Here is a 20,213-nt window from a genome sequence, read left to right as displayed (position 1 = left end):
ATTTTAGTGCAGACATGCTTTTTTTAATAAATATTTGCAATCTGTTTCAACTGAAATCCTTGATACAGAACCCAGCCAGATAGGAAGACAAACTATACTGATTTTTTTTCCCCTCTGTCAGTAACAAAGCAGCAGCTACCTTCGTGGAGTATTCTTGCAGGCTGCCTGTCTCACCATTAGGCAATTCTTCATGTTTCCAAAGATGCTACAACTGTCAAAGACAGTTTTTCAGTTTGTATTGCTAAAAAAAACCTGGGCTATTGAAGTGGATAAAAATTACAATAATCAGAATTTTTTCTTGGATTCCACTTCTATTAAAGTATGATGTTAGGAACAGTCAAATAAATGCACTCTGGAAAGTGCCCTAATGTACTTTAAAAACATTTTCAGAGATAATCATTCCCCAATTATTCCTACTGAAATTCAAGGACAGTCAGAAATAGAAAGCCCCTTTGAAAGCAGAACTCCAATTACTAGCCAACTTGAAAAAGAAACTACAAGCTCTGTGTAAAGGTCTATGGAGGTGAGATGCTCAGATAACCTTGACCGTCCTTTATAGGAGCAGTCACCCCAGAAGAGCTGACTCCTTAGGCAATTTTCTTCTGACAAAGCAACAGATAAGAAAAATCTCTGGGTCTTTGTTTCACCTCATGGTCAAGATCATGGTTAACTATAAAATAACAAAACCAAAGAAATCTACATAACCCAAAACCACTTGTTTTATCTGAATTATAAGAGCTTAACATATTATATTATTGGCTTGTAGAAAAATGTCTTTTTCAGATACAGCTGTTATTTTTCTCAGTAAGGAACCATCCTTTACAAATGATTAAAATATTTGAGAAATGACTACTAGACTATTAGAATAAACCCAGGCTAGAGTTTGGTTTCGCCCTAGGTGGAATCACCCTAAGAGCAAAGGTAATACACGTAACATTTAATAGGTATCAAAGAGTAGAGCATTCAATCAGTGCTCAATTATTCAGGATAAGCTTGGCATTCCAAATTCTATACCAGTGTATCATCGAGAGGGAGACTCTTATTTAGGACATGGGTTAAATATAAACTCCCATCAAATTTAATAAAATGTCTAGATTTTTAAAATAGATTTTATTATAGAACAGAAACCTAAGTATGTAAAGAAAACCCCATTAAGTAGCCAGAAAAATATCTCAACTATTTTATCTGTAAAGATAACAATGCTTAATTCAGAAATCAGTGACTAAAACTCCATGGGCATCCATATCTTCTCCCTTTCCATTTCTGCCTGTCAGCAATAAAACAGCAAAAGGGGAAAAGCCAAGACTCATACTTTATAAATCAAAATTCGGCTATAAGTAACAGGTCTCCTAAGAATGAGAGTTTGAGTGATATTCCTTTCCCCCAAAATGACTTTATGACTAATCCACCGACTCACCTCATTCCATCTCAAAGTATGAAGTAAACCTTGCTTTTGAGTCCAACTTGCGACAATCTCTCAAAACCTAGATTAAAATAATTGTAAAATTTAGTATGGTAGTTATTTTCAATTTTTGAAATACAACAGTACCACATACTAAGTAAAAGAGGAAAAAAATCACCACCACAAATCAAATCCTAATCTAAAACCTTCTTTAATTTGTAATCTCATTATGTGCAGTTTACCTTGTTGAAATTCAAGGTAACCAGAAGTTAATCCCACACAAATAATAAATTCTTAAACCTGGCTATTCAGTCTCAAGGAAGACTGCTATTTAAGGGCCTTACCTCAGCTAATCTGTTCAGAAAGTATGGGGAGCAACCCAGGAACCTGAACCTGTAAGAAGTCCCCTGGAGGGTGACTCTGATATAGTTAGTCTACCGTCTACCTATAGGAACCACCAAAACAATGGTTCTCAACAGGGGACAATTCTGTGCCCCAGACAATATCTTACAATATCTGGAGATATCGCTAGTTGTCATAACTAGGGAAGGGAATGTATGATTGACACTTAATGGGTAGAAGCCAGAGATGCTGCTAATAAGCACACTACAATGCATGAGAGAGACTCCACAAAAAGAATTATCCAGCCCAACATGAAAATAAGATGAAGCTGAGAAATCCTGTTCCAAAGCAATAAAACATTCTAGCTATTTTGAAATTCTACAATTTTCACATTTCCTATGAATGTTAAGTTTTTTATTTGTTTAAAAAAAGGCCCTAGATTTAGCTCAGTGGCACCGCACCTGCCTTGTAGGAGCAACATCCTGAGTTTGATCCCCAGTAACAAACAAACAAAAAAATGTGTGCCTAAGAGCAACAATGCACCCATTTCTGAAATTACAAATCAAACTATACGTGTCCATAAAAACATCTAAGAAATGATTTTTTATGATTAAACACTATTTTAAACTATGATAACTGCTAAACACTTTCCTAATCACAAAAAAATGGAAGCTAAAGTTTCACTCACAGATAATCCCAATTCCTGGTGAGACAAGACAGGAGGAGAACTCCTCTTTCTAGCCTATCACCCTGGACATTGAGATTTTAATGTTTTATTCCACCAAATATAAAAGCACATCAAAGCTTGCTTGAATTTTACACTTCAAAACAGGATTTACCAAGGGCCTATGATGTCCCAGCACTATGATTTTATATAATAGAACAAACAATAATATAGCAGACCTTGCAACAGGTCTTTCTTATCCTACCATAATCAAATGGTAAAAACACCAGTTTAGGGAGAAAAAGAACCTATAAAGTATATTCTGAGAATCAGATAGCTCAAAAAATAAAACCTACAGTTTGGGATACAGAGTACACCCATGGAATGGGAAAAGATAGCCACAACATTCAAAATATATATGTTGTTTTGTTAATTTAATTAATTGAGCTATAACAAGCTTATTATATGTTAAGACATGGCGATTGATTTGCTCTAGGAAACCACCTAGATACATGAATAAAAATGCACATTTTAAATTCAAACAAAAGGATATGATTTATGAACACACCTAGAAAAATTCCATGAAAATTTCCAACTGCACAAGATTTCCACACATACAGACTTATTTTGATTAAAAACTGGTTTCTTCTGAATGCTCAGTGCTCTGCAGGAAGTGCCCAAATCTGACTCAACCACAATAATCCCAGGCGGCAGGCACAAGGGCAGAAAATGGTGCTCATATCCTCAAAGCCCCAGGAGGCACGGCAGTCCAGGTGGAACTGTGGTAGAGGGAAGACTCCACCTACACCATGGGGATATAAGGACCAGCCAACTCCATGGGAAGGTTTACTGAGTGCTTTGCTTATCCTAAATTGGGATGAAATGGACAGGGCCATATAAGGTGCCTGTAGAATCAGCACAGAGCCTACAATAGTGCCACTGTAGAAAAAAGACAACTAAGGAAGGCAGCCTCAGTCAAGAACCAGAAAATGAATGACAGGTCAAAGATAACTTTCTGATACCCATTAACGGCTGAAGGAACAAAGCAACACTACAAAAAAAGGAAGACCCAGAAATTACTAAGAAGGCTCCGAACAAGTAGTACACAAAATGAAATTTAACCCTCACTGTCATTTTTCTAGATTTAAATTGGCCTTTAAATCAAAACTCATAATAAAATTTCAAAATATAAACACTTCATTTTTCCCCTCTCTCAGCAGTAAAATATATTCTGTTCCAAAAAAAGAAAGCTTGTTCAATTTCCTGTCAAAAGTAATCCAGAGAAGGCCACCTACACTATAAATGCAGCAAGGAAAAAATGCTGAAGAAAAGCCTGTGCGTGTGGGCGTAAACTCAGTGCAATGTAGCTACCACTCTGGGTTCTTAAAAGCTCTCTTCGATCATTCTGAGAAATATGAAAATGAGTGTGACTGATAAGGAGAAGTTTGTCCTCCAACCTATTTAAGGAAAACAAGTCCTATGATAGATTTTAGTTCCACTAGAAAAACAAAGGTATTGGTGGGGAGGGGGATTCAATGTCTTTAACCCATAATTTTTTACACCCAAGGAAAGGGCAAATTCTATCAGAAAAATTATATGTAATATTCTTACAGAAAGAAGGCTGCTTTGACAATGAAGGGATTTCTTCTCCCCTTAGCTACTCTACCCCACCCAACTCACAATAATTTCTAGAATAGGACCACATTGGTCCTAATATGTTTAATCCTAAACCTTTGAAGGCTAACCATTCAAAACATAACATAAACTGACAAAATTATGAATTAGCCATAGTACCACATTCACCACTACTGTAGCCCTCCTGAAACTTTCGGAAAACTCTAGATTCTAAGATAATCAACCACCCCAACACTTCATGAAAGTAAACCCAAAGCCTACTGAAACATGCTCAGTATTGAGGTAGATGCTGTGTGGTAAAAAATAACAGTAATAATAATAATAATAATAATAATAATAATTTGCTTCAATAGATTACTAGCAAATGACGGAAATGAGAATAGCATACACAGAGTGAAAAATACAGTATATCATTGCATTGTGACAAAGTGACATTCAAAGCGGCAGTTTTCACAAAGGCAAAACATAAGTGAAGGAATACAGAAAGAATACACTAGTGACATTAATGAGATGATGGTAAATATTAACAAACCAGCATAATGAAAGACAAATCAAGATTAACAGGAAACCACGCTGATAAGACAGTTGCAGTTACCCACAAAAGCAAATCTCTTAAACCTTATAAATGATTTGATAAACTAACAATTGTTAGCTACTCAATTAAGAGGAAGCTATTTGTTTTGTTTCATTTTACTTAATAACCTGAGATCAACCTAAAAGAAAGATCCAAGAATAGTACAAATAATTCTCCCCTGAACCACTTAACAGTCACCAACATTATGGCCTGTCACTATCACCTCCAGAGTTTAATGAGTCATTTCTATAAACAAGGACATTCTCCTACAAACCTACAATAACCATGACCACTAAAATCCAGCATTTAACACTGATGCAATATCATCATCTACTTCACAGAGCATGCTTGTCATTCTCCAATTATTATGTCCATTTTGGTAAAAAGGATCCAATCCAGGATTTCATGCTTTATTTAGTTTTTATGTCTCATTAGCCTTACTTCAGCCTGGAAGAATTTCTTTTAAAAATGTTGCAGAATATTTCTTAATTTCTGTTTGATGCCTCCTTAAGATTAGATGCGAGATGTTAATTTCCATCAGCACATCACAGAAGAGCTTTCACTACATCTTCTCAGGTGGTTTGCTATTTCTAAATTTTTCCCCGATTTGGTAATGCTCATTTTCTACCACTTGATTAAAGTAGTATCTGCCAGGTTTCCCCCACTGTAAAGTTACTGGTTTTTTTCTTTTGTAAGTAATATTTTGTGGGGTGATGCTTTAAGATTATATAAATATTAAACCTTTAGCACTTTTAATAACCATTAAGAATTCTTGCCCAAAATTAATTATTCTTTGATAGTTACCAAAAAGTAAGTTTTAGTCTAATAATGCTTAGCATTTAAGTGGGAAATAGTATTTAGAAACCAAGATCTGGAAGTTAGCTGTGCTTACTACAACTAGTTTATCACTGTTCCCAAGTCCTCAAAGTGACAAAAACTAAATACATACATATATATATATATATATATATATATATATACACACACACACATTCCCTTCAGTATTCCTTGTTTTTTCTATGCATGCATGCTGAAAACCAGAGTTTATACAGACACTTTCAATTCTAATCCAATACCACAGAGTTTACCACCTAGCTTCCATTTTGCTTTCCTTTAAGAATAGTAAATCTGGCTCCCATTAACCTCAATACACTTATTTATTGGTTTTATATCCTCCATCATGTGTCACATAATGCCAACCCAACCTAACATCCAGTGAAAAAACCAACTGTATTTTCTCTAACTAAAGGACCGGTAAGGGAGCAGCCTAGCAAGACAAAAAAAGTTCTAGACAGAAACTACTCTAGCCACATTTCAGAGGGAAAAAAAAACCTGTACACACACACACACACAGACACACACACACACAAACACACACACTCCTGCTATTAGCAAAGACAGTGGAGAGCCAAGAGTTCTGACTTGGGTGTGATGAGGATCCTTTATTAAAGACAATATGATACTGTTTTTACAATGCCCAAATAGGCAAAGGTAAAATACATTCTTTACAGATATGCCTATTTTAAAAACCAAGGAGATGCTGAACCCGACAGCGGTCACCTCCAGAGGAGAAACAGGATAGTAGTATAGAGGAACATATACAAGCTTCAAAGTACTGATCATGTTCTAGTTCTTAAAGAGAACTTGCATGTGCTAAGCACAAGTTCCTTGACTACAAGATTTGAACCTCACCAAACCACAAGGAGGTCATTAAGACAGTTTGAGTCAGGTATGGTGGCAGCTCTGGGAAGCTGAGGCAGGAGGATCACGAATTCAAGGCCAGCCTGGGCAATTTAGTACTTAGCAAGACCCTGTCTCGAGGAGAGGAGAGGAGAAAAAGAAGGAAGAGCTGGGATGTAACTCAGTGAGAAGAATCTGGGTCCAATTCCCAGTCACCCCCCCACACCCACACACACAAGCACGCAGTCTCAATTTTACATCTCAGAGTCAGTGCCTGAAAAGGTTAAGTGTATCATCCCTCCCTGGTCACACAATTAAGAAGCAAGAGTTCAAATACAATTCCACATGTCTGACTCCAAGCCTCCCTGTTATCCTCACCTCAAGAGAAATAAAGACAACAGGCAAGAGAAAAGACACAATTCTGAACCAACTGATGCCTGCTAAGTGTGAGATTCCTTCTATGCTTCTGAACTCCCGAAGAGTTTTTAGAGTGTGGGAAACGCTGAATGGAGAGAAAGGAGGCACAGGCACAAAAGTGTGGACCTTGTTTGATAATCTAAATTCAAGAACAACATGCACAATCCTTCACGGAAAGTTTCTATCACATTCCAAAGCTACAGTCTGATCCAATTTGGTCACCAAATACAATTTTCCTTCAGAGGACCCTGGTAAAATCTTATCACTAACTGCTCTGTTTGGTTTGTTTCAAAATTGGGAACCAGGGAGAGAAGACCAGCAACCCATTCATGAAATTCCAAACATAGTCTATGTATTTTTCAACTATAAATTGTTTTTGCACACAGCATGAAACATGAAATTAATGACAAAATTGTGGGCCTTTTATCCTATACTGGAACATTAAAGGCAAAACAATACTCTCTATACCAAAGACTAGACATCTTAGGAAGCTTAAATATCAGTCTGTTATCTAGGGGTATTCTAAAACTGTCTTCTAAAAACTAAAAAGATGAATTTCCACTAAAAGAAAACAAAAGGAAAGGGAAGAGATAGTGTTGTGTTCTCAAAACCCACAAATAACTGTGTTCTAACTGCATTTCTGGTAGAAATATCTCTAGAGCCATTAGTCATTACAACAACCCATGTCACCTGGAAAAGTTTCATGACCAGCACTGACAATGTTGTGACCTTAGTTCACCCATTTTTCTTGTTTTATTGTGTGTGTGTGTGTGTGTGTGTGTGTGTGTGTGTGTGTGTATGGGAAGGAAAGAGGGAGGGAGGAGGAGAGGGAAACAGCTGAGACTATAACTCAGTGCAATGGCCCTCGGTTCCATCTCTAGTACCTCAAAAAAAATCAATGTGACCATTTGAAAAATAAATCCTATCATGCTAATCAATTTATTATTAGAGCAACCTACTTATCAGGAAATAGCGAGATTTTTTTTTTTTCTTGACTTTAACAGGTTTGATAAGTCATAAAACCACAAGAAAGACGTTCCTCCCAGGCTGGGGATGTGGCTGAGTGGTACAGCAGTTGCCTAGCTAGGAGCCCCATCACTGGAAAAATTCTCCCCAGCAAAGTCCATACCAATGGTTCTGTGATCCCAAGTTGTAAAAAAAAATTCTTTCTGGGCGGGGGATTTAGCTCAGTGGTTCCACTGCCTGCCTCGCAAGCACAAGGACCCAAGTTTGATGCCCGGTACCAAAAAAAAGTTTTATTTTTCCTTTCCTTGCAGTTCTAAGCATAAAATATCAACAGAGACAAAGAGAGTAAAGTAAATGAAGAAGCTGAAAAGGTGATAATAGAAGTCCTGCTCATATGATCACCATGACCTATCTCACTGTGTGTGTGTGTGTGTGTATATATATATAAAATACATAAGTATACATATAAAGTTTTTATAGGTTCATTATCCTCTTCTTGCAGGTTCTCTATCCCAGCTGACATCAATTCTATCCAACCAGTTACCTGAGCCTTAATCCTAGGAGACATTCTCCTTTACTTTCTTTCACAACCCTATTTCCATTCTATCAAGACCTATGAATCCTACCTCCCAAAGACCACCCTGACTCCTTCACCTCTCCATCTCCACTGTCACCACATTGGTCTAAGCCACTATTATCTCTCAACTAGGCAACTGCACCAGATTCCTCATTATCTCCTTTGTATTCACTGCTATCTTCCACAGAGAAGTTGCACTGATTTTTCAAATGTTAAACTAGATTTTACTATTCCTCTGCTGAAAACCCACCAGAGGCAGAGGCTTCCCAAGCCCTTAAGTGTCAGGACATGTGAAGGAGTAAAATTTCACCTGCTGGTATGCTAACAAGTTAGCCTGCCACAATTACATGGATGCTCCCAAAAGTCATGTTATTCTTGGATCAGAGACAAAGGACTTCAGTGCAGTCCCTTAAGCCTCAGTTCCCACCAGGTGATACAAAGAGGACTAGATAACATCCTGCACAGCAGTGGGCTGTGTTACAGGAGACACCCTAAGCTTAATGAACTGAAATCCTTTAAAATGGGCAGGAAGCCTGCCTGACCTTTTCCCCAAAACAAGATACTGTCTTTCTTATACAAAATAAAACATGTCTCATCCTTGCTCTGGGGGAAAACACTATCTTCCAAGGCTATCTGCTAAACACATCATCCTTGAAAAGACAGTCCAGAACAAAAATAGAATAGAAACATAAAAGACGCACGGAGAAGTGCCTCCCAACATTAAAATAAAAACCAAATTTCTTATCATGGTCCACAACACCCTACATAATTGGTTCCTTTCACTTCAATTTTATTAGGAAACACTGTTGCCCCAGGTTACTATGTTGGAGCTGCACTGGCTTCTCATGAGGTTTCCAGTAGGTTCAATTTTTTCCTGCCACAGGGCCTTTGCCCTGACTGGTCCTTTTGCCTGCAATGCTTGTTATCTCACTAAAGATGTCACTGCCTCAGAAAGATCTTCCCTAGTCAATCTGAGGAAAACCCTACCCTAACTTGTTTCTTTGCTTTTTTATCACTTTGTTCACTCATTCCTTCATGCAATAAACATTTAGTGAGTTCCTATTACGTGCCAATCCTTATTACTCTAGGCACAATAATTACTTTACCTATTTGCTTACCTTTACTTACAGTCTTTCTCAAGGGAAAAAAAACTTGTCTTTCCATTCATCCCTAAATGCATGGAGCTTAAAATTGTGGCTTCAATAAAACTACACTGAATAAATAATTATTATAATACCAAGGATTAAAATATTTCCAGGTCAGTACGGGAAAGCAGCTAAGAGCTCTGTACAAAGAGTAAAGAACTAGGAGCTAGACATCCTAAATTCAATCTCCAGTCATCATTTAGAGAACCCTGAACAATTCTAAGTTCTCTTTAAAAGGAAGAAAATCCTTTCTTTGCAAACTCACAAGATTAAGGATCAAATGAGGAGACTTAATAGTAAGTCCTTACAATGCTAAATATAGTTTAAAACCTGTAACAAATGGACAATAATAGCCATGAGATAACTATTTACTCAGTAAGAATGAATCTACTTTGCGGCTGGCCCTATTATGAAAACTTACCCAAAAAATTGTAACTTAAATGAAATTAGAAAGCATTTTGTTCTTTAATAAACTTAAAAGGGAAGAATAGTTTTTACTTTTTCAATGCCCTTAAGACATGCTTTAAATTTTTTCAACAAAAGGTTAAGCTTCCTGTACCTCATCTTGATCCTAGAATATCAAAAGAATGTTTTCTGGTTATTTTTAAACATGCCACTCAAAAGTGGGTTTCGAAAAACATAAAGACTATAGTTAACACTCCTGAGTCCCAATCTCCAAGACAGGAATATTTAGCCTCCTAGCAAAAGTTAATTTTGTGTCCTTACTGACTTCAACTGAAGTCAAAACACATTCTCTTCACTGCCAAGTGGGGTGTGTGTTTATATGTGTGTATGTGTGAATCTGTGAGTGTGTATATAGTGAAGTACATTCCACCAATGCATGCCGCAGAGTGTGAGCAGAGGACAGACACCCAGAGTACTCTCAGCCCAGCCACACTGCTGACTGTAGTTCACCAGCCACTTTACCCTCTACAACCTCACCATAAGACTAGTCAACATATCATCACAAAGAACAATGCTTCTCTGAATTAACATGACAACAAAGTCCAAACTGATAAAAATAACAGGCTACATAATCATCACTGAAAAAACTGGAATATGAAAACTCAGTATGATTAAGATTCCTTTTATATAACATTTTAAAAACGCAATATAAGTACATATATGAATAATAGCACATACATTATGCTAGCAAAAAAAAAGGAGTGACGTGGACTGGTGCTTCTAAAAATTAAAAAAGAACATGAAATTGAGGAAAAGAAGTACACATGAAGTCTACAACTGCTAAGAAAAATACCCAGTTTAAGAGGGACAGATGCAGATTATCTACAGTGTACACATAGGAAACATTAATAGAGTACACATTTCCATATATAATTACATTCAGTAGCTTTTCATCACACGTGAAAAGCCTCAAAAAATACTTCTATTGCTTGGTATGATGGTGCAGGCCTACAATCTCAGCACTTAGGAGGATGGCCTAGAAGGACTGAAAAATTCAAGGCCAGCCTGAGCTACATGGCAAGTTCCAGAACAGCCTGAACTACATAGTGAGACATTGTCTTGGGGAAAAACAAAAATGGTAAGCCTCTCCATAGGTTGTTTTAGAGATGGTTACCTATTCCAAGTTTTGGGGCTGGGCAGGAGCAACTACCAAACTATTCATACAGTCTAGCAACAAATACTTTTCCAAGAGTGTGATGGTTAGTCTTCATCGTCACCTTGAGAGATGCCTAGATTAGTAAAATACACTGCTGTATACAACTGGGTAGGTCATGCAGGTACAACCTTGAGGACTCTATCTGGCCCCTGGCCCTTTCCTCGTTGGCTTCCCCTGGTCTCTGCTTCCTTGATGCCATGAAGTGAGCAGTTTTTTTTCTCTCATGACAACCATGGACAAGCATCAACTGAAACTTCTAAAGTTATGAACCAAAACAAACTTTTCTCCTTTCAGTTGAATATGTCAGGTTATTTTGTCCACTAACAGAAGAGTGACCCAATACAGAAAATAAGTACAAATAAAATCTAGAGCAACTAAAGGCTTCCACCTTGATATGCATTTAAATAGCCAAATTTCTAAACCTGTCTTCTAATTAATTTCCCTTATAAATAATAATGGTAGTTATTATTTCACTGCAAGATGTCAGACACATTATATTCTCTACCTCATATAATCAAAATTAAAATCCTAGGAAACGGGTATTACTACCTCTGTTTTACAAAAGAGTACAAGTAAGAATACTGCTCAAAGCTAAGTTTAAATACTGCTCAAGGTAAGTTAAAAAGTGATGGCACTAGAATTCAAACCCAACCTGATCCTATTCCAACATCCTTACCTTTTTTATATAATGCTGTTTGTCTCTCTATAATAACAGCTAATGTTCACTTTGTTCCCAGTACTATATGAATGAGCTTTACTCTTTATTATAATGAATCTCTATGATAGCCTTGGCAAGGTCGTTATTAAACACATTTTCTTTTGTTTTGCACTTGAGGAAACGGAATAGCTAAGTGACTCCACCAGAATCACATAGCTTACTTCATAATAGGACAAGAAGGGATCCATACCCAAGGCTGTCTGACCTATGTTTCAACCACTGTATTATGCAGCTTCCATCTTACAGCACGTAAAACAATTACAACTGAGGTGTTACCTATGAGTTACTAGTATACTGTTCTCAATGCTACACGAAAAGGCATTTTACTAATAGAAAACTATATTAAAATATGTATTTTATATATTTGTTCCCCAAATTCACCACTGGGAAAATACACAATAAAAAAATTTACGAGTGATGGGATTATTGGTAAATATTTTAATTTCTATTTTTCTAGTTTTTAATAATGAAAAACTTACTGAGAGGTTTTTTCATAGCATTCATTTCACATTTTTATACTACTTACACCTAATATTTTTGTTAAAATATTAGAACAAATGAGCACATTAATTGAGGAAAGTAATATTTAGAAAGATGTTTAAAAGCACATATAAAAAGCTGTTTTATTACAGATATTTTTGTCTGTTTTCTGGAACCTACTAAAACTAAATTTTGATTATAAAACATGATACAAGTCTAATGCAACTTCAGAGTTGAATGAATAAATGAACAATAAAGAAAAATGTGCCATTAATTAAATCATACAGACATCAGGAAACTCTAAGGAAAAAGTCTTTCGCTTTTTAAATTTTATTTATCCAATAAATGAAAGACAGTGAAAGAGGGAAGTATTCAGAATCCCATTTACAGGAAATGCTTTCAAGACAATTACCAAAATACAGATATACAGAAATCAATACAGAAATACAGAAATACAAAATCAACCACATCAGTGTAACTTGAAAAAACCCTTAGAAACTGCAAGGGCACATCTTCATGAAAAAGTCAGGTTTAGTGAATGTGTGGGCATTTGCTGGTTCTGAAATGTAGATGCCAACAACTAATAAGAATGTGAGTTCCCATATTCAATCAAGTTTATCTTTCAACATATAATATCTTATTGTCCTGTTCAGTGACCTTGTATCATTCACTAAGCTTCATGGGAAACATTTCCTTTCTCAGTGGAGGAGGTAGTAAAGGTAACCTAAATATGAGAAGGGCATAAATCCCATGTCCCTACAAGAAACCACCAGCCAACTACTCACTGTGTAGTCCTTCAAGAATATAGTATTTATTTTACAAGTCATCAAATAATGTGCACTCCATCAGAACAGAAGCAGCATAGGATCAAGAAGGCGAAAAGGGCAACTTCAACTTTGTACAAAATGTTTTATGATCTGAAGCAAATAAGGAAAAAATGTTAAAATTTGATAAACTGGATGGTACATTACCTATTCTTTCCAGTCTGTTCAGAATATTTACAAATTAAAAATAATAACAAGTACACTTCTATGTATTAAAACATACATATAATCTCAATATCCCTCCAGCACAATCTGAGACACTGACTACCCAAAATGGGCTGGGGATGTAGCTCAGTGGTGCTGTGTCTGCCTAGCAAGCACAAGGTCCTGAGTTCAATTCTTGGTACCAAAAAAAAAAAAAATATCAAAGAAGCCACCACTTACAGAACACCAAACATTCTCCCACTATTTAATTTAGCCATTTGTAAGCATCAAAGGAAAAAACTGTCATATGAAATAAAACAATTTTAAACTTTATGTAACAGCGCCAAAAGTTGTGATTCACTTGAGAGGTTTTGTCTGCATACCTTGAATCATTTCTAAAACAAAAATGAGTAGTTTATTTGTTAAAATGATACACCTTCAGAACACAATCCTGATGCTCCCAGAGGAAAGCACAGGCTCTCCAAACACCTTACAAAGTGCACCACCTACTCTTCACACCAGAAGTCACTTTTGGTAGTAAGGTGATAAGAAGAGATTTTAAAGGTAAACTCATGACACGAGAGTGTCTGTTTCAAAAAACAGAACTTAACACACTTTTTTGCACTGAAAGAACCAGAATCCACTTGTATGATGCTTCTGACAAAAGGCCCCAAGTGGAAATTGCTGCTATATACAGGAAACAGATGGGGTGGATAATGCAACCAGATAATCAACTGCCTCTCTCTTCCCTTCAATAGCATTTTAAAGGTACGCAGTTAATGACAAAACAAAAATTAGAAAAGCAGAAGTCAGCAGCTGAAGCAAGACTTGAAAATGCATCAAGGAACATGTTATGAGCATCAGGGAGTGGTCAGACCTAAATGACATGGAAAATTTCAGCAATATGTTTCCTTATTCTCAAAAACTGAATCCTACAATTACCATGGCTGCAATTAAAACTGAGATTCATCTGTACCTTGATTAGCCAAACAAGCAGGATCTTAAGGTTCAACTATTTGTTATTTAACAACAAGTAATTAACTCAAACACTTCTTTTTGGGGGGGGGGGGGTACCGGGGCTCGAACTCGGGTCCTTGCGCTTGCACAACAGGCAGTGAAACCACTGAGCTAAATCCCTGGCCCTCAAATACTTCTTAAAAACAACTAGTAGATACAAGGCTGTGAGCAAAGAAACATGGATCTCCAAAAATCAGTATCACAGGGCTGGGCATTTAGCTCAGTGGTTTTGCCACTTGCTGCGCAAGCGCAAAGACTGGAGTTCGATCCCTGGTACCAAAAAAAAAAAAAATCAGTATCACTGACCTTCCTTTCAAAAAGTTTACAATCTAGTTCATGGAGAATGATATGTAAACACAGGCAATAATACAAGTCAAAGTGTTACAACTTCAAGGCATGCGTAAATCAGAATATCAATGGGATCAAGTAAAGACAATGAGTAAGTTTCTGGCTGTTAAAGAAGAGAACAGAGGAAAAGCAATTTGGAAGAGGAAACAAAGACAGAAAAGGCTGCAATGCACATAGTGTTTGAATAAACAACGAATATAAACCATGGAAACACATTTTAAATATCAAACCATACAAAGAAACATTTTAACTCTGAAGCAGCATGGAAATCTTCTGTTGAGAGTCACAAGAGATAAAACTGGTAAGAGGAACACCAGAACTTCTGCTCTGGCCTTACTGTCCCTTCAATGCCTGTCATCTAACATTGGTTCCCCTTCAGAAAGCCAGGGAGCCAGACATTGACTTTATTTCCAGAATCTATGAACTAGTGTAGAAACTTTTTTTTTTTATTACTAAAGAGGACCATCAAACCTTAGCATTCCAGGAGTATCAGTTACCTGTTAAACAAGACACAGAACTCAAAGTTATTGCTGATGTGTGAATATTCACTTAATACAGGGAAGCACCAGAAGAAACTTGGGGGACTTGTAATTATCAGGCAGTTGGCATGTGCATAAATGTTTATTAATGCAAGAGAAAATGCTACAATTCTTAATGATAGATTTTAAAACAATTTTATGTACACAAATAGTTCAGAACTTTACACTGAAAAATAACCATCAACACATTAATGTAAAGAACTACAATTTAAATTTTACCTATTTAATTCCAGTTAGGCCTATAGCCTTTCAGAGAAAAAAAAAAATCTGTATGGGAATTTCCCACACCATGTAAAGATCAATTAAGAGCCAGATGCAATCTCTGTCACCTCAGATGATGGAACTGCTTTATTGTGTACTTATACAAAATATACAAACAAGATGAACTAGCAGATTTTACGATTTAAAAAGGTGCCTGGGCAAAAGAAAGTCTGAACATTGTACTCAGCAAATAATACCAATAAAATATGAGTAACAAATGAATTGCAAAGAAAGTAGCTCATTTGGTAGAACCAAAGGAAGAGCAAGGAAAGGGACCAAGGGGTTGTTACTGTAGGGCTGGAACCATCCCCCAAAGTTTTTAAACCACCTGCTTAGGAGCTTCCACTAGCCTATGGACAATGAGGAATACCAAAAGGTTTATTAGGGACTGTCACAATCAGAACCAGATGTGCACGCATGCATACACACACACACACACACACACACACACACACACACACATATTTTATTTGCCCTTAAAAATAACTTAAACCCTATTATGAAAGAGAGCCTGAAAGATGAAAACCACTGAGTGAAGAAATACCAGGAATAAGGTTACTGCAATTTTCCAGGAGAAATGACTGGGGCTTGAACTAGGGTAGTGGAATAAAAGGAACGAATTTAAGAAAGACTTAAGAGAGCAAATTGACAATACAGGGAAAACAATTAGATGTGCTGGCAGAAAAGAATGGAAACTCAGTTAAAACTCCTAGCTTGAGAGACTTGAGAAAATGCCAATACTGTTACCTTGGAAAGAAAAGGTAACATATTAAAATTAATACAGTGGACCCTCAAGTTACAACACAAACAACTTAAATTAATTAGGTTTGTTGTTTTGTTTTGTTTTTTGTTTTTGTTTTTTTTTTTTTGGTACCCGGGATCGAACTCAGGACCTTGTGCTTGCGCGGCAGGCGCCGGAACCACTGGGTTAAATCCTTGGCCTTTAAATTAATTAGGTTAATGGAAGATTCATCTGCCTCTTGTTATCTATAGCATGTACTCAGGTAAAGATCTAGATCTCAGCTGTATTGACTTACAACCAACTTGAGTTACAACCAGACCTCAGGAACCAATCAAATTCATAAGCCTAGGGTCCACTGTACTTACTACTCTCAAAATAATATTTCTCTCAAGGTTACATTTAACTAATCTTTGAGGTTATTAATAGTTATCTTCAAGTAAGAAATTATCCATTAGTCACAGAGACCAGTCCTAGAAATTAAAACAGTGAGATACCATCTTACTCCAGAAAGAAATGGCTATCATCAAGAAATCAAATAACAAATAACGGCAAGGCTGTGGGGGTTCAGGAGGTCCTACATTGTTAGTGGGAATGTAAACTACTACAACCACTATAGAAATCAGTATGGAGATTCCCCCCAAAATTCAAAAGAGCAATTCCAGGGTCTGGATTTAGCTTAGTGGTTTCGCCGCCTGCTGTGCAAGCGCAAGGACCCGAGTTCAATCCCCGGTACCCAAAAAAAAAAAGAGCAATTCCATTCAACCTGCTACATCTCTTGTAGGAATCTTCCCAGAAGAGTTAAAGTCATCATATTACAGTGATACACGCATAACTATGTTTATAGCAGCACAATTTATACCAGCTAAATCTTGGATATGGCCTATATGCCCATTAACAGATGAATGGATAAAGAAAATATGGTATTTATACATAATGAAGTACTACTCTGCCATAAAGGATATGCTTGAGACACTTGTAGATAAATGGATGCACTTTGAGACCATGATGTTAAGTGAAATAGATCAGATACACCAACTTAAATATCATTGTTTCTCTTATATGAGAAACCTAAAATAAAATAAAAGAGCAAAATAAAAAAGATAATAAGTAGAAAGATCTTTTTCAAATGAAAAGAGGAATGGAGAAAGAGGAGAGAGAAGGAAGGGAAAAGGTATTAAAATAAGAATTGAAGAAAAAATGGAAATAGCTTTTGCAAATGGGAAAGGGAATAAGAGTGGGAGGAAACAATGAGGGATGGGAGGATAAGGGGGCAAAAAAGAATTAAGATGTGTTATGTACGAGTATAAATTTCCCACGAAAAAATAATCATTATGTACTGCAAACATGTACTAATAAAAAAATTGTTTTGAAAAGAATACATATGCAGGCTGGGGATTTAACTCAGCGCAGAGCAGAGACCTAGGTTCCATCCCCAGAACTGAAGATTTTTTAAAAATTGGTCAGTAAATAATTTGAATTTATCAAGAGATACTCCACAGAGGAAACATTCCACAAATGAGACTAACTCAAGATTGTCCAGGGAATTTCATTTGCTCGATGGATTTTTATAACAATCTAATGTTAATAAATTGCAGCATTAATGCATTATATAATATCATAAAATATGGTAAATCTTTTAAAATGACACATGTAGTAACACATAGTAAATTACTAATAATGGTAATCAAAACACAAAAATCATACATTTACGAGTAATTATGGTTAATGCCAAATACCAGAGCAAAAAATATAATTTCGGCAAAAAAAAGAAATCATACAACTTTCACCATATTACCTTCTTAATACTTAAAATCAGAGTAACTGACCACTTAAACTAAATTTTTTTGTGGACCATGCAAAGATTAACAGACTTATCTTGAACTGAGAAAAACATACAGCTCCAAGTCAACAGTTCAAAGTGCAACTGTAAAAGAACAAATGGGGCAATAGTTGCCCAAAACACATAGAAACTAGGTAAAAGAGACTTAACATTTTTTGAGGGTCTCCTTTAAGTCTGGCACTGAGCTAAGAGACCCAAATGAAAACAGTTCCAACTCAGACACTCTCCTTCAACCCACACTAAATATATAATGAGTCTTTGGGTACCTAGGTATAAACTTCATAAAGGCAGAGAGGGCCTGGTAAACACATATTCCGAAAGACTATAATAGCACCTGGCAGGTAAGTACTCAAGACACATAGACGAATGACAGATGGCTGATGCTTGAGTGGGTGTTTTTAAACAATGTTAGTGTGGTCCATATTAACAGAAGGAGATCCTAACATCTGAGGAAAGAAAAAATGGAAATAGTATCCAAGCTACTATGCTCCCTTCTGTAAGGAGCACAATATCACAGTGGAATGGAAAAGGCCTGGGCTCTATTATCAGATCTGGACAGAAAGACCACTGGACTCACTGTGTCCCTGGATAAGTTACTACCAAGTATAGACTCATTCCTTAATCTTAGAGTTATGCAAAGTCTTAACAGAAATAACACATGTAGGCTATCTAGCAAGTATTTGGCATACAACTACTACTTAGTAAATATAAATCCCGCCATGCGTACTGGGCCAAGGGAGACAAGAGATGCTGACATAGTCTTATTCTCAAGGAAAAGTCCAACGAAGGGGATTCAATGACAGGAATCCACAACAGAACCCACTTAAGACATTTTTAACCATTATTTGAAAGGCTCAGCTCATCACATTATGTTGGATTAGCAATCAGTATGAGCCTGTGCAGAACTCAAAGAGTGGCAGGACGTACCAGTCCAATGAACACAAATCAACCATGTGCATGACAATATCACACCTGCCAAAATGAAGCATGCTTTTCTTCACTACTATGTCAATGCTACTTTTTTGACAAAATATTAAGTAAACTTTACTGATTCCTGAAATTACAGATCATTGAGGATTATTCTTAAAATTTCCTAAGGGACCACTCAAGACTCCACCTTTAAGAGACCAAGACAACTGCACATGTGGCTATAATTATGTCCTTACATTTTCTCTCTCTTACTTCAACAGCACCATACACAATGAAGCACAAGCATAATATGACCAAAGCCCCCAAACTTCTTACCCACAACTGAAACGATGAAAACTGTGTGTGTGCACACACGCGTGCACGCATGTGCTAGGGATTAAATCCAGCGTACCACACAGCTAGGCAAAGGCTCTAGTCCTAAACTATATCCCCAAACCACACAGAATTCTTTTTAATGAGACCTAACATAGTTTCCTCTTCTGAGTTAACAGTAAAATTAATCACACCACTTACTTTAATTATCTTTTTCCTTACTACTTATCCATCATGTTAAACTCAATAGCAGGTCACATTACCTTTACAGGGTGCTTTGAGTATGTTATTTGACTATAAACTTCAGAAAAAGCTAATTATTTCTGCAATATGAATCCACATCACTTAATGCAAACATGACTCTAAATCACTAATCTCACATTCAGGTAGATAATTTGGTTTTGGATGAGGTCATTTTATTCACTGCTGATTGTAAATGAACAAATTATTGCAAAGGATGTAGACAGCTGAAGAGCCTAGAGAACAGGAGAGATCTAGACAGAGGGAGATAATCACACCAGAGAAAGTTTCTCAAGCAAGAATGTTTTCCTTATAAACAAAAAAACTGTGTGTCACTCATCAAATCCAGAGAGTATATCAACAGAACAAGAAATTAATGATATAGTACTCTAAGAACTTACAAAGTCTCTATCTACTGTGGTTCCAGTTAATGTACTGACATTTGGAAATGAATACTGTGTAAAGTGAATGGAGGAACTGAAACTACCATAGTAGGGGAGCCACACCCAGTTTTGATTAGAATCACCCAGAAGCTATGAGAAAAAAAGGGTTTGAGTCCAGTAAAACAATTCCCTCAAAAGATCTAGAATGATATGCTGGCAGAGGACAAAGAATGAAACTTGGGCAGCAAGTCTTAAGCTCCACCTATAGGAGTACCTGATCAGTTTCAATACTTCAATCACCCTAGCTAGCTTCAATACAACACACCAGGAAGCCTTTTGAAGATAATAATGCTAACCTAGTAATATACTCATCTGGGAACAGGATTTGCTTATTACACTATCAAGTACTTGT

The 20,213-nt window shown here is 36.5% G+C and overlaps 1 protein-coding gene across 13 annotated transcripts in view; it reads right to left on the bottom strand.

The window, feature by feature from the left end:
- Positions 1 to 20,213, bottom strand: part of Sipa1l1 (signal induced proliferation associated 1 like 1) — a 383,338-nt gene that overhangs the window by 300,066 nt on the left and 63,059 nt on the right. For 7 of the 13 annotated variants that reach the window (XM_087195342.1, XM_013067449.3, XM_087195341.1 and 4 more), the window contains one exon: positions 1,418 to 1,484. The exons of 5 other annotated variants lie outside the window; for them this stretch is intronic. The gene's annotated coding sequence lies outside the window, so the exon portion shown is untranslated. Of the gene's footprint in view, positions 1 to 139; positions 212 to 1,417; positions 1,485 to 20,213 lie in introns of all 13 variants that reach the window. One more of the 13 variants, XM_087195340.1, reaches the window with a different exon arrangement.

This window comes from Heterocephalus glaber, unplaced genomic scaffold, assembly GCF_053883595.1.
Source record: "Heterocephalus glaber isolate CG9 unplaced genomic scaffold, H.glaber_assembly_v1.0 deba00001608, whole genome shotgun sequence".
Taxonomy (NCBI): Eukaryota; Metazoa; Chordata; class Mammalia; order Rodentia; family Bathyergidae; genus Heterocephalus; species Heterocephalus glaber.
The sequence above is the reverse complement of the archived record's forward strand: the minus strand, read 5'-3'. Positions and strand labels throughout refer to the sequence as shown.